The 15,560-nt window shown below is 49.1% G+C and overlaps 1 protein-coding gene across 5 annotated transcripts in view; it reads left to right on the top strand.

Moving 5' to 3' along the window:
- THRB (thyroid hormone receptor beta) overlaps positions 1–15,560 on the top strand; it is a 600,087-nt gene that overhangs the window by 147,484 nt on the left and 437,043 nt on the right. Inside the window, exon 1 of one of the 5 annotated variants that reach the window (XM_085630520.1) lies at positions 795–1,061. The exons of 3 other annotated variants lie outside the window; for them this stretch is intronic. The gene's annotated coding sequence lies outside the window, so the exon portion shown is untranslated. Of the gene's footprint in view, positions 1–794; positions 1,062–15,560 lie in introns of those variants that run through there. One more of the 5 variants, XM_085630526.1, reaches the window with a different exon arrangement.

Genomic DNA, 15,560 nt, shown 5'->3' with positions numbered 1-15,560 from the left:
CTGTCCAGTTCAGCAGCTCTGCTGGTAGACCCTGGCACTGCCCAGTTCAGTAGTTCTGCCGGGAGACCCTGGCACTGCCCAGTTCTGCAGCTCTGCTGGTAGACCCTGGCACTGCCCAGTTCAGCAGCTCTGCTGGGAGACCCTGGCACTGCCCAGTTCAGCAGCTCTGCTGGGAAACCCTGGCACTGCCCTGGTCAGCAGCTCTGCTGGGAGACCCTGGCACTGCCCAGTTCAGCAGCTCTGCTGGGAGACCCTGGCACTGCCCAGTTCTGCAGCTCTGCTGGTAGACCCTGGCACTGCCCAGTTCAGCAGCTCTGCTGGGAGACCCTGGCACTGCCCAGTTCAGCAGCTGTGCTGGGAGACCGTGCACTGCCCAGTTCAGCAGCTCTGCTGGGAGACCCTGGCACTGCCCAGTTCAGCAGCTCTGCTGGGAGAACCAGGCACTGCCCAGTTCAGCAGCTCTGCTGGGAGACCCTGGCACTGCCCAGATCAATAGTTTTGCCGGGATACCCTGGCACTGCCCAGTTCTGCAGCTCTGCTGGTAGACCCTGGCACTGCCCAGTTCAGCAGCTCTGCTTGGAGACCCTGGCACTGCCCAGAATAACGATCGCCAGCAGCCCTGCTGAGAAGCCCTTTAATGATGCCCGGCCCGGCCATGGCACCGGCCTTCGCCCGCTCCCCAGTCCCACCTCTCTCCATCCCTCCCTGGCCCGGGGCGGGGCGCCCGGATGCGGCAGGTGCCCAGTCGGCCAGTTGCAGCTGGGAGGAGCGCGCCGCGCCCGCCCCGTGTTGCTGAGCAGAGATTGCCCGTGGATCGGTAGTTTCTGCCGCCGTCGCCGCCTCCTCCTTCGTGGGACCGGGGCTGACTCACTGCGTCATGTGGATCTTCGCCGGCTGGCGGCGGCTGCTGGCTGGCGTCTGAGGGAGGAATCCAGGTCACCCGTCACCTACCTCTGCGCTGGCATCCCCAGGAAGACATGCAGGTGCCCGGCCCCCTCCCCCGGGCCCACCAGCGCAGGAGATAGACGCGGAGGAGGGGATTATCGACCACTCCGAGCCTGGTGAGTCCGGGGCATGTGTACCCGCAGCGCATCTTTGTGTCTGGCGCCTGAGTCATGCGCGGGGCGCCCAGCGGCAGGGCCGGTGGGCGCTGGGAAGAGATGCTGCGCTGCGCGACAGAGCCCTTGACACGCGGGGCATTTACCTCGGACCCTCTTACCAGTGCCTCCTGTGTTTATTTTTACCAATGTGCTCGTCTCTCCCCTTCCTGTTTGGTTGCCAGTCAGCATCGACCTGGAAAGGATATATTTGTGTTTGGGAATTTTCCTTTAGTTGCGTTTCAGTGGTACACCAGTGTTGTGCCCAAGCGGGCTCGGCAAGGCGGCGTTGTGCAATATTTGAACACTCCGTGCAGGTCCGGTACACCGAGCTTCTCTGCTCCACTGTATTTGTGTTTACATCGTTCAGCTGAACGTGTGTTTCCAGTTGGCACATTTCTTCTGTTCCTTGGAGTTCACATATAGAACTGCTTGGCTATACCCGAGGGAGGTGTACTGAGCCCCAATAACTTTCTGGCAGGGCCACTGAAACCATGCAGCAAAGGAGGGGCACCTTATGCGGCAGTATTCAGAAATGTGGGCAGCAAGAAAAGGCAAATTATATGGCACACTAAGTGATGTTATTTTTAATGTAACACTATATGGGCAAAGTTGCACCCCAGTAGCAGTTTAACACTTGAGTGCGTCACTAGCACCTGAAAGTTCATCGTGTAACCATTGTAAACGGCCTGCCATTGGCCGAACCACCTTCTGATGCTATTTTGATTAACTATTCATCTGTTTAAAGTAGAATCCTTTTTTTGGGATGAAATCTACAAATTGTGCGGCATATGATGGATTATGTGGTTGATGCGTCAAATCCGTGATGATGCTGAAAACGCTGCGGCCGCAGACTCGACGGCTTCCAGTGGTCCTGCTTTCTAGTAATCGGGGTGCTAGGGAAGGCATTCCCCGCAGTGTGGGGTACAGAGACCCGGAAGTGTGAGGGAGGAAGGACAGGGGCAGCTTTGGCTCATAACTGGAGAATTACAGGGTGTCCTTTTAATAGTCTTCAAAATGTTGTCTTTCATCTAATTTCACTGTGAGTGTGTTTGACGACTGTTTGAGAGGGGGGCAGTTCTCAGAGGCGGTTAAATAAACACCGCCACATTTCTACTTTCCCCTTCTCAGTTTGTAGCTGAATATTGCAACCAACATTGTAGATTCTGCGGTGCGGTAAACCTTGAGTGGAATATTGGCCAGAATTGTAAGCCTCCCAGTTTCAGTTTGCAGTGTTTGGATGGTTTATCGTTGTAATGAAAAAATCTAATAAACAGGTTTTGGGAAAAAAACATTTTACAGTCTGTCCTTGCTCCGCTGGCACAAGAGCGGGGTTCTGCTGCTGTACGGAAAGGGCTGTGACTGTAATTCGATTACTCGCTCTTTTGTGGTTGTGTTTATTGCAGTCGGCAGAGCTACAGAATTTATGTGGCACTACACGAAGGATTTATCTGTCAGGGTGGAATAGATCACGCAGCAATCAAAGGAAAATCATATGGCAAGGAAGGGCACATTGTACGGCATATGGTCCAATGAAGTGCAAATAACGCAGCGCGATCTGCGTCACAAATCGCTATTTTAACATCCCAACACATTGATAATATCAGATGAGCAGCTTTATTCACTTACAATCAGTTGTTTTGTTTACATACAGCAGGGTCACACCTGTTATGAACATTGCCCTTTCGATCTCATAGAACAAAGTAGTTTTTGCACAACACGAGCAGTAACAAGCCTACATGTACATCTTTCTTGAAATAAAAGGTGCGCCACTTTTAATCTGTGCATTCCAGCTTTGTTTCCACCACTTTTCTTCAGTGTAGCGCTTAATCTTTGTTCACAGGCTGGGGCTTCTGGGAGCACTTCTGTCCAGTATGACGCTGCCCTACCAAGAAGTAGCGTACTTTACGTATTTATTATTAATCACCTCGCTTGAAGGGACTGTAGGAAAGGCAATGTACTATTGGTCTAAAACTGGGACACTGGACTTAAGCTGCAGTCGACACCCAGACTATCTGGCATGGACGACTAAATTATGCACCACTGTTGACTGAATGACGTGATGAATCAATTTACCCTCCATAATGCGGCACATTCTTAGGCACTGTTCTTTCTCTACTTTCACAATTGAACATATATTAATACCAGTCCTATTATATGCGGACAGTGCCGTACTTATGACAAGAAAGGCTAACAGGCTGCAGTTTTTATTGGAGCGGTCTCCCTCCTTTGAGTATGGTTGACCTAACTGTAAATATGTCCAAATCCTCCACTGTGGTCCCAGATCCTAGGAAAACCAAGGTCAAAACACGCGGGATTGGGTAATCATTGATATATAGGATAAACTTGTTTCATTATTTGGGCATCTCCCCTTGATGAAGACCTAAACTGGTCTCACTTACTCAACGCTCGGTCTTTGCAATTTCAGAGAGCTGTGGACGCTCTGTTTAGATTTGCGTCAAGACTCCCTCCGCCATAGACCTGTGAAGGAATTTATTTATATTCATAAGGCAAAATGTTCTGTGGTAGCTCAGTGTTTGGGGACATAGAAACTCTCCTTTACTTCAGGGAGTTGAAGACCGCTTTCTTCGAAAGCTCCTGGCAGAACCAAGGACCATAAAATACAAACATCATTTGTCGCGCTGAAGTTGGGATGGATTTCCTGGAGGACCTGATTCGACTGGCCCCTATTGTATTGTGGCATAAAATCTGGCAGCAATCGGATTCAGGACTTTCCAAAGCTCTTTTGATTGACTGCTTGGCCCATGATAATGTACTTCAAATTCTGTGGTTTCTTAATATTTCAAACATACGTTTTCTGGCATGCGTGTCCCCCAGTGTTATGATAACCCTGGGGTTTCAGATACACTTTACAAAGATACTATGAAACAAACATTCCTAACATATAGGGCTAGGACCCGAAATTTAATTTCAGATCCACTGAGGACAGTGCTTGCACGCTCAGCCCTGTGTGTCTTCATAGGGCACAAACTGCATCCGACTCTTATTCTAAATTTTCAATGTAGATTTTATCTTACCCTTTTTAGACTCCACAGTTGGCCCTTTTAGTTGCTTTCTCGATACAGGGCAGGTGGTTTGATCGCTCCCTATATGTTCTTGTAATTTACCCCAACTCCAAAGCACGAGCCATTTCTTGTTATTTTGCACAAGTTACAGTGTTCCGCGCAGACGTTTCTTTGGTTCCTTATACCCACGCGGCTAACCTTCGACAGCATCATGCCGCTTTATCATATTTACAGAAACGAGCCTCTCCTGACACGTGCTGCGCGGTCTCACATTCGATCAAAGCTGCTCTCGTCACCCGGGAGCTCTATAAGACGTCTGTATTTTTGTAATTTCGCGTCTGTCTTATTTTATTGTGTTGATTGTATTTGTATTGGGTTTTTGTGGCTGCGAGCCACGTCAAGGATTTCGATGATGATGATGATAATGCGGTCTGGGACGAAGTTTCATCTCATTAGCACCAGTTGAACTAGGAGGGTCCTGATAATATCATTGCAAATGCTTCATGCAGATGTTGGTGCTGAAGCGGGGCGTGTTCCATTGGCTGTCCATCACGTTGATGCAAAGATGCAGGACCTGTGGGAAAGAACTGCAAGAGAAGGCGGAGCCCAGAAGAAGACTGAAGCGGGGGAGCGCTCCCTGGACCTCACGGCGCTCATCTTGACTCCGCTCCTGGGGCAGCTGAGTCCATTAAATGGTATCTGGCCGGATGAGAAAGTAAAATGGAGTCCAGGATGGATAATTTGGACAATCTTCAGTGAGAAGCAATTCTGAGAACATCAGGCGTAGCATGGTGCTAAACCAGAGGCTGCAAGCTGAGGTGCGGTCCATGCGGGTCCGCTAGAGAGGAGACATCTACACAAACGAGGAGGGCTTACAGTCAACCATGCCTGGATAAGAGGCGGATGACACTAAGGAGACGGTGGAGGAGAGAGAGAGACCATTAAAAAGTTCCGCTGTGGGCGTGCGAAGAGTTTTCAGTGGACACCGCCATGTGCTTCTGTTTCTGGTCCTGGGGCCTGTAGAGCTGGACTGTAAGAATATTTTTAGACATTAAGAAAGAGCTGAGCATCCCTCTCACCAGCTTAGGTTGACGGGGCAAGGGTACTTCTCAGCTTGAAGCAGCTACGACGTTTCTCACAAATCTCAGGAGCAGGAACGAGGCTGCAGGAGGTTTTATCGAGGAAGTGACTTTTGTGGATGGGGTCCCCGCATAGGGATTGGTGGTCGCTCCATGTACCTCTTTTGTGGTGATTTCTCGGCACAGTGGGTGGTGGACTGGCACTGTTGATTAACCCCTCCGCTCTCTCTTCTTTCCCTTTGGGTACCGGTTGCCCACTGTGCTTACTGCGGAGTAAATCACATATAATAACTGTGCCTTGGCTGTAGTCATCGGCGTGCTTGGCAAGGCAACCCCCGCAGTGCAGTGTACTGAGAGCCGGAAGTGTGAGGGAAGTGCTGAAGTGCTTTTTGATGCAAAAGTTCTTACAATAAAAAGATTTAAAGCATAAAAAGTGCAGATCAGCGCTGTGTCCTCCTGCTTTCATGTGTTATGGAAGTTTCTTCTGTTCCTCCCCAAGACTTTCAAAACTGAAGTGATCTGTATGTGTTCTGTCTCCTGTAGACGAGGGCAGCGTGTTCTCTCTAGACCCTCCTGACGCCATCTTACCTGAACGACGAGGGGTTCAGAACTTGCCAACGAGGAAGGGTCTTAGCAAGTTTGATCATGTGTCAGCGGCTAGAGGACCTCTTCGCCGGGTCCCCGTGAAGCAAAGTGTTAGACGCGAGACCTTCTGCCTTATGTATGAGGTATGCTACGGGCTTGATATATTGCAATGTAACAAGGGTACCCCTAATTTAGTTTCCTATATCAGGGTTTTAAAGCAAATATTTTTGAATTAATATATAGGAAACAGTTATTAAAAAGGGCTAGGTAATATACAAACAAAAACACGGAAAAAACTTTATAATCCCATTGACCAAGTATGACTCTACAAAAACACTAATTGCTATTTATTTCTTTATTGCTTATTATTTTGTATTTTTGCAATAGAAAAAAGGAGTTATTGGATATGGCTTTATTCAGACTGAATAAAGCCATATCCAATAACTCCTTTTTTTTTTTTTGTTCGATGTGAATTGTAATGCAAATGTTTGACCAAATATGCAATGACATTATTTAAAATCAAAAGCTTGCTTAAAAAGACTCAGAGAAAATGTGCGATGATACAGTACAAGTTTTTGAAATGTAAAAACTTTTGAGAAAAATTGAAAGGATTTTCTATTGCAAAAATACAAAATAATAAGCAATAAAGAAATAAATAGCAATTAGTGTTTTTGTAGAGTCATACTTGGTCAATGGGATTATAACGTTTTTTCTGTGTTTTTGTTTGTATATTACCTAGCCCTTTTTAATAACTGTTTCCTATATATTAATTAAAAAATGCTACGGGCTTGAGCCTTCTCACTTATGAGATAAATACTCTAGAGCAGGGGTCTTCAAACTGGGGGGTGGGTCCCCTTGGGGGGGCTTTAACTGCTCCAGGGGGGAGGTGGGGTTAAAAGAAGCATCAGGCTGATACCAGTGCTTTGTTTTAAGCTGAAAAAAGAAGCAGCAATAAGGCAATCTGTAATGGGCCATCACTAGCATCTTTTGTCATTTATATCCGTCCGGGAGTATGTGTCAAAAGGGACTCCAAATATACTTCAATCCCCCACTTCTAATAATCCCACGGTGGATACTTTTGCATGTTAGTGAGGCCTGCCTCACCAGAATAGATTATTTGACAATCATGTTTTTGATTACATTTTTAAAAGAACTGAACTGCAATGTTTAAATAAGTCTAGACACACTTACACATTGGCAATTTAATAGAATAATTGTGAAAAATTTCGGGGTGGGGGGGGGGCAGTGTTTTATGTTTTTGTTTAACGGGGGAGCGTGGCATTAACAAGTTTGAAGACCCCTGCTCAAGCCACAGTGCTGTGCGTGCTCAGCTTCCCTTCCGTGGCCACACGCCCAATGCTACAAGCTTCCCCTCATACATTCGGGTCCTGGAGTGTGAGACGATCACGGCTCTCTCCCGTGCAGCCTTCAGGACCATCTTTCTTTCCGAGAGACCTTTAAAACCTTCCTCTTGCGGGAGACTAGATACGCTCAGGAGTGAATGGAAGCTTTACAAGTTACACAAATAATTAAAACTTTTTTCGAGGAGTGAGATAAATCTTTTTTTCTCTTAACCAGGACCCTCTACTTTCCTTTTTAACCTTAGCCCTTCTCTTACGGTATACTGTATTGAACTCCTATGCTACACTTTACCAAACTATATCATCTTCCTCCACCCTTTAATCCTTACCCGTACCATTTCCATTACCTGTACCACTTCCGTTTTATTTAATCCTTTCCTTTGATTCTCCCGGCTTTGTCCTCCGACCTTTCGGTTTTCCGAGTGTTTTTTATCCAGAAAAATAAACATATCTGCTCCAAGGTCATGACCCGCGGCATCTCTTGTTCTCCGCATGCGCCCAGGGTCGCCGGTCAACGTCACAGCCATGCTTCGCCCGTTCCTAGGGTCTCGTAAAGCTTCCTGTCCTTTCTGCTGCCCCGTGACCCACGGCATCCCCCCACCCACCCGACCCCCAGGGTGCCGTTTAAACTTCGAGGCCCATTCTGTGCCAGGCCTTGGAAGTTAAAAGCTTGCGCACAAGTCGACACAGGGGCATATGTATCAAAAATCCGATTAGCGATTCTCAAAATGCATTTTTTTGCGAATTGCATTTTGAGAATCGCGATGTAAAAAAAAGTCGCTAACTTTTTGCGATTCCTTAAAAATCGCTGAAAATTCTGAGAAACCTGTTTTTGCAATTCCTTAATTGTGAATTTCGCAAATAAAAAATTGCAAATGTAGGGATTCTGCAATTCAGGTGCAGCTTGATGACATCACACCCAGGAAGTGGGAGTGATTTGCTGCACCTGATTGCCTGAGGCAGAGTCAGAGGCTGTGAGGAGAGGCAGAGGAGTGAGCACAGCATTGAAACTGCTACAATGGAGTCACAGGACACACAGATGGACAAGGAGGGTGCAGGAAGAAAAAGAAAACAGAAATTCAGGGAAAGGGAGCAGGAGGTGCTTATTGAGGAGATGGTGTGCAGCCATGAACTCCTGTTTGGAAAGAAGGCACTCCGGGTACCTGAGTCCAGGAAGAGGAAGATCTGGCTGGACATTCAGGAAAAGGTCAATGCAGTTGGTGTGACCCAGCGCACGGTGGATGAGTTAAGGAAGCGCTGGTATGACATGCGCCAAAGGTCGAAGGAGAAAGTGGCAGCCAGGCTGATGGAGGTCAACAAGACCGGTGGTGGAACATCTACTGCCACCGACTCAACACCCCATGAGGAGTTGGTGTAGTCAACCCTCCTGCCCGAGAGCGTCAGTGGTGTGGCTGACATAGACCGCTCCGACCCTGCATCCACCAGCCAAGGTAAGATGCATGCCAAATGCAGCCGCACACATCACCTTCTCATTCAAACAGTCAGGAATGCACCAAACACACACTACACATGCCACTCCGGTCCACTCTTACCAGAGCACACAATGCATCATGGGAGACGTAGTCAGATGCATAACAGTGGGGCAATGAGACATAGCAATGTTAATGTAGTATGTGAATTCATGTAAAAGGGGAAAAGTGAGAGATAGCAGTTAGCCAATACAAATGTAGAAAACTTTATTGAGTGAGAAATGCAGACAAAGTCACAAAATCATATATTCCCCTTTCCATCCGCAGCACAAGCCAGGACACAGGAAGACCGTGCTGGCAGCGGGGAGTCCGAACATTTGGATGACCAGGCAGGTCATGGGGACTCAGACTCAGACACAGAGGCAACATCTGTCCCACGTTGGAAGCGCACCATTGTGCCACCAGTGCCACCACTGGAGGATGAACCACAGTCCACAGGGGATGAGGATGGACAGGCAGAGCCAGGGCAGCGTGCGACCCAGGTGCGTGAGCAGCACACACCCCAACATAGGGAGCTAGGAGCAGTCAGATGCAGGTCAAGGGCCAGGACCAGCTGTGCCACTGACGAAGATGCCACATTGTTCACAAGACTGGAGGGCAGCATGCTGTAGATTCAGCGCCTGCAACACAAATCAATGAGGTCCATTAACCGTCAGCTATGCAGAATGAACAAAAGCCTGCGCTACATGGGAGAGGGCATGATGGGCATGGCAGGTGCCATCCGTGAACTCTGTGCAACATTAAACAGGGACCAGGCAGCCAGGCACACAGCCAGCCAACGCTCAACCCTCCGTCTGCACAGCTACACCAAGGCGGGCGAACCGCCTGTGCACTGCCACTAGCCAGCTGACACGTCGCAGCGTCAGCATGCAAGTGGAGATGTCCCACTGCTGCCACCACGTTGCAAAAGGCCTGGCGCAGGTCACCACTGCCGTTGAACAACTGCAGATGGAAAAAGCAGGTGGCACAGCACTCATGGCCACAGGGGAGAGTGAGGAGACATCGAGTAGGAGCAGTATCACCCCACCAGTGGCAGATCCAAGAAGGCGCAGTGGGAGACAGGGTGCAGCACCTGTGGACCCTAGGGAGGGCAATCAGCCCCCAGAACGGGCTGCAGCAGTCCGTTCAAGAAGGAGGTGAATTTGGAACAATGAGTCACGCAAATGGGTGAGGCAACCCATTCCTACAAGACTCCAGACTTGCCTGACTACCTGCACTGTAGACCTAACATGTGCTACGGACAGCGACACTCATTGTGTTGGTCAGACTGTGTGACGAACTTTCATCCTGCAGTGAAAGGTGTGAATAAACACAGATCTGCTACAAAATGTATGTTGCCGCATGTCATCATTACTCACCTAGAAGTAGTTCTGTGTGATCTCAGCCCGTCTCTGCCGTCCGGGCGGGCTGCCCCTACACCCCTACACCAACTGCTGGTCTGCCAGGGGGACCTGGGCCATCATCGTCCGTCGTATCAGTATCAGTCAGTTCTATTGGGATGCCTTTTTTCATTGCTATGCTGTGGAGCATTCCACAGGTAGCCACAGTCTTGCAGCAGGTCTCAGGGCTGTATTGCAGTGCTCCTCCGCTTTTATGCAGGCAGCGGAAACGGCTCTTCAGGATCCCAAACGTCCGCTCTATGACGCAGCGCATAGATTTGTGTGCACGGTTGTATCTCCTCTTCCTTGTATTGGCTGGATTTAGGTACGGGGTTAGGATGAAGTCCCGCACTGCATATGCACTGTCACCTGCAGGGATAGAAACAAGAGGTGAGTCAAGGTCCCACCCCCCAAAGATGTACTTTATGTAGGGATGTGTGCCATGCATTTACCTAGTAGGTAGCCCTCACCAAACTCGCCAGCATTCAGACGTCTGTGTTTCCTACTATGTCTAAAGATGGAGTCATGAGTACTGCCTGGGTATTTGGCTACAATGTCATTGATGATATGTTTGGCATTGCAGACGACCTGTATGTTCAGGGAATGGTATGATTTACGGTTTCTGAATACCTATTCAGTGGTTGATGTGGGTGTGAGGGCCACATGGGTCCCATCTATGCAGCTAATTACGTGGGGGAATCGTGCAATCTGGTAGAAGTCCAGTTTTGTTTGCTGTAATGCCTGTTGTGTGCTGGGGAATTGTATGTGATGATGTAGCCTCTGTACCATTGCATCTATGAATGCATGGAAGAAGCACGACAGGCAACTCTGAGAGACCCCACCTGCCACTGCCATCACCCCTTAAACTCCCTGAGGCCAGTAGGTGCAGTGAACGGCATGATGAGCAAAAAAACGATGGATTTAGGCCCAGATCTCTGAACTGGGGTGAATGTATGACATTGTTCGGCATTCTGTCCATCAATTGTTGTTTTTGCATTTGTCACCCTGAGTGGGACGGGTATGCCCAGACGTGAGTCCCTTGCTCTTCAGGCCACTGGAATCAAGCTATCCTGGCGGAAGAGGGGTAAAACCCTGAAACCGGTCCTAGGATGCTTGTTTCCAGTCCAGGGAGGACCTGGCTTGGCAGTTCGGGCTGGACTGTTCCCATGAGGCACAGGGTCAAGACTGATTTGCATATGGCTGGGTTAAAACTGGAACGGCATGGTGAGCAAAAAAACCGATGGATTTAGGCCCAGATCTCTGTACTGGGGTGAATGTATGACATTGTTCTGCATTCTGTCCATCAACTGTTGTTTTTGCATTTGTCACCCCGAGTGGGAAGGGTATGCCCAGACGTGGGTCCCGTGCTCTCCATGCCACTGGAATCAAGCTATCCTGGCTGAAGAGGGGTGAAGCCCCGAAACCTGTCCTAGGATGCTTGTTTGCAGTCCAGGGAGGACATGGCTTGGCAGTTTGGGCTGGACTGTTCCCATGAGGCACAGGGTCAAGACTGATTTGCATATGGCTGGGTTCAAACTGGAACGGCATGGTGAGCAAAAAAACGATGGATTTAGGCCCAGATCTCTGTACTGAGGTGAATGTATGACATTGTTCTGCATTCTGTCCATCAACTGTTGTTTTTGCATCAGTAGGTGCAGTGAACACAGGACCTGCACATGGGTAGGAATGTTTTGGGTCCTGCGTGTTGGGGTTTCAGCTCCTCTATCAGGTCTAAATTGGTCTTTGGGTCCAGCCTGTCCTTCTCATGGATCTCCTCCTCAATCTGCTGGAACAGAGTGATGCGCATTCTGAAGGTCCGTTCCTGTCGCATTCTCCTCTGCACTGCTGCCGCCCGAATTCGCATCCTCTTGGCTATTCCATATAGCACTGCCATTGTGGAAGACCCTGTTGCATTGTGGGCCTGTTTATATAGCTTGCACCTGGCAACCACCTGCATTCACTTGGTGGTAATTCTGAAGTGCAAATGTGCAAATTTTCGAAATTCGCAATATGCAATTTTTTTCATACATTCCTTAGCAACTTAAATTGCGATTTCTCAATTTGCGATTTTCGTCAGCCTTCGTATCGCAGACTGTGCATTTGCAAGGATATTCGCAGATTTCGGGACTCACAAATTACGAAATCGCAATAGATTGCGTTTTCTTAATTTGCGATGCGAAAATGTGTGATACATCGCGTTTCTCTATTTCGCGTTCGCAAAAGCAGTTTTTTTGCTATTCGTAGCATTTGCGAACGCGAAATAGTTTCATACATATGCCCCACAGTCTTTAACATTTAGTACTAGTGCCGTGAGTGCAGAAATGCTTTCATTCCCTCAGGGGGGCTGCTGTTTAAACAGAATTGCATTAGGAAAGCCAAATTCCCTTTTAAAATGTGCAGTGCGTGCAGCGTCCCCTTGCTGCAGCGTTTCCCCTTTCAGATTTAGCCTGTTTACTCTCGGGTGTTCTCTCGCTCCCCACCGTTGTCGCACACAACCTCGTCGTGATGTCAACAACCGTGTACCTCTTTACATTGTCACATCCTCGGGGTATACGACTCGATACACGCTTTTCACTTCTTAATGTGATGAGTGTGACTGTGCGACACAGAGTGGCGCTGCACAACACCGAGGCACATCTGGAATGCGAGTGGGTCTTCTTGTAAACTTGAAAGATGCCGAGTCATGTCTGACATTCAGGGCCACAGGGGGCCTTCTACAGCGCCACATAGAGGCAGAGGGGGCTGTTTCTTACAGGGCCAAAGGGGGCCAGAAGGGGCTGTCTCTTACAGCGCCATAGAGAGACAGAAGAGACAGAAGGGGTTGTCTCTTACAGCGCCACAGAGAGCCAGGAGGGGCTGTCTTACAGGGCCACAGGGGACAAGAAGGGGCTGTCTCTTATAGGATCAAAGAGAGCCAGAAGGGGCTGTCTCTTACAAGGCCACAGGGGACCAGAAGGGACCGTCTCTGCCCTAGGGGGCCAGAAGGGGCTATCTCTCTTACAGGGCCACAGGGTGCCAGAAGGGGTTGTCTCTTACAGGGCCACAGAGAGCCAGAATGGGCTGTCTCTTACAGTGCCACAGAGAGCCAGAAGGGGCTGTCTCTTACAGTACCACAGGGGGCGAGAAGGGGCATTCTCTGCCACAGGGGGGCAGAAGGGGCTGTCTCTTACAGGGCCACAGGGGAACAGAAGGGACTGTCTCTTACAGTGCCACAGGGGGCCAGAAGGGGCTGTTTTTGCCATAGGGGACCAGCAGGGGCTGTCTCTTACAGGGCCACAGGGGACCAGAAGGGACTCTTACAGGGCCACAGGGGGCCAGATGGGGCTGTCTCTTACAGTGCCACAGTGAGCCACAAGGGGATGTCTCTTACAGTGCCACAGAGGGCCAGCATGGGGCTGTCTCTTACAGGGCCACAGGGGGCCAGAAGGGGCTGTCTCTTACAGGTCCACAGGGGGACAGAAGGTGTTGTCTCTTACAGCGCCACACTGAGCCAGAAGGGGCTGTCTCTTACAGGGCCACAGGGAGCCAGAAGGGGTTGTCTCTTACAGGGCCACAGAGAGCCGGAAGGGTCTGGCTCTTACAGTGCCACAGGGATCCAGAAGGGGCGGTCTCTTACAGTGTCACAGGGGAGCAGAAGGGGCCATCTCTGCCACAGGGAGCCAGAAGGGGCCGTCTCTCAAACGAATAGCAGAGGGGATCCATGTCCCGCCAAGAGACAAAAGGCTGTCTCTTAAAGGAAGTTGACGATAAAGATATCTCATCATGCTGGGGAACAGTAGAGGATTCATGTCTCACAAAGAGACAAGAGGCTGTCTCTCAAATGAAGCTGACGATAAAGAGATCTCAGCATCCTGGGGAACAGGAGATGAGACGCAGGTCTCTCAAAGAGACAAGAGGGTGTCTCTCAAAGGAAGCTGGTTTTGAAGATCTCTCGTCATGCCTGTGTTCTATAAATATGTTTCGGTTCTTCTTCTTCAGGCTTTCCGGATGGACTCACTTTAAGCCGTGGTCTCATCGGAGGGCATCTGTGTTGCTGAAGAGCAGACAGTCCGTGTATTTGGCAAACACCCATGTGTATCTTAGGTCATACAGTGTGGTTAATCTGCCTGATCTGGTAGTTGCCTGATCCAGCAGACAAATAGGGCAACACATTTTTAAGATATGCATTCTTTCATAACTGGAGATGACACACATGCATGCAATGTGGAATTCACCCTCCCGCCCATGCCGATGGCATGTGTCCGCTTCACACTGCTCCCGAAATTAAGTTTATTAGGAATAGTCTCTGGAGACCATCAACAAGCAGAACCTCAAACTGAGGTCAAGTCATGTCTCTGAGTGGGACGGCTCTGGTTCGCAACATGGTAGACCACCGTAGGGTTGTGTCCTCTGAACAGGAACTTGACTTTACAAATCCAAAGTCAACGTTCTCTTATTGGGAACATGCCCGATGCTAAACACGACAGACGGGTCCAAAGTCACATTCTCTTATTGAGAATCCACCTGATACTAAACCCAACGGACAGGTCCGAAGTCACGTTCTCAGAACATGAACCTGAACTTACAGATCCAACGTGATGTTCTCTGGCTGAGAACCTGCTTGGTAGTAAACCCGATGGACAGGTCCAAAGTCACGTTCTCTTATTGGGAACCCGCCTGATTCTAAACCTGACGAACAGGTATAAAGTCACGTTCTCTGAGCGAGAGCCAGTCTGGTACTAATCTGGACCGAATAATCCAGAGTTATGTTCTTGGATTGGAAGCGTGTTTTGCCTGAATACAGCTGAAGGCCTCACGGCCTCTCCTGCAGCTGATTCTATTCCGAATCCGTGGAGCTGCCCTACATTTTCATCCCAACAAAGGAAGATATCCAGTCCTGAGCTGACAATTCCACATCTATGTTCTCTAAATGAGATCCGATCTTGCCCTTAACCTGCCCAACGCCCTCCGCAACGGTCCCAGGATAGCAGCTGAACCTGTTCCAGGACTCCATGTAGCCTCAAACACACGGACCCAGTGAACATGAGCCACTCTTGTCCCTAACCTGCCCGATGGCCTAATAGCCGTAGTCTGAAGGTGTCCCTGGACTTGTTCTTACACTGCCTGATGACCTCAGAGGCACCCTCGCTGAATGGTAGCTGCTCTCGCCCTAAAAGTGACAGATGGACTCCGCGCCATGAGCTCAGAATGAAGCAGATCTTGTTGTCATCCTCTTCGCTCAGAGCTCTGACTGAGGCGGCTTTTTTCACAAAGCTTTGAGAACTGGTCTTGTAGTTGATCTGACACAGACCACATGTTCTTGTTTGATCTCGGAAATATGAGTAATCCGTTCTTGAACCAGGACAGCCCATATTTTGTTTCTCACTAATGGGTACTTTTGTTTTGTTAGGCCAGACTCATGGCAATTGAGGGGTGAAATCATTTATACTTTCCATCACGAGTTATGAAAATTATTATGTTCTGCAGAGTTATTTAAAATTGCCCTATAGCTTGTTGTCATGTTGAGGATGGAGCCTACAAGACTGGGAGGAGCTGGGTTTTGA

Source organism: Triturus cristatus, chromosome 10 (assembly GCF_964204655.1).
Source record: "Triturus cristatus chromosome 10, aTriCri1.1, whole genome shotgun sequence".
In the NCBI taxonomy this organism is placed as follows: Eukaryota; Metazoa; Chordata; class Amphibia; order Caudata; family Salamandridae; genus Triturus; species Triturus cristatus.
Note: the sequence above shows the minus strand (reverse complement) of the source record. Positions and strands in the feature narration are given on the sequence as shown.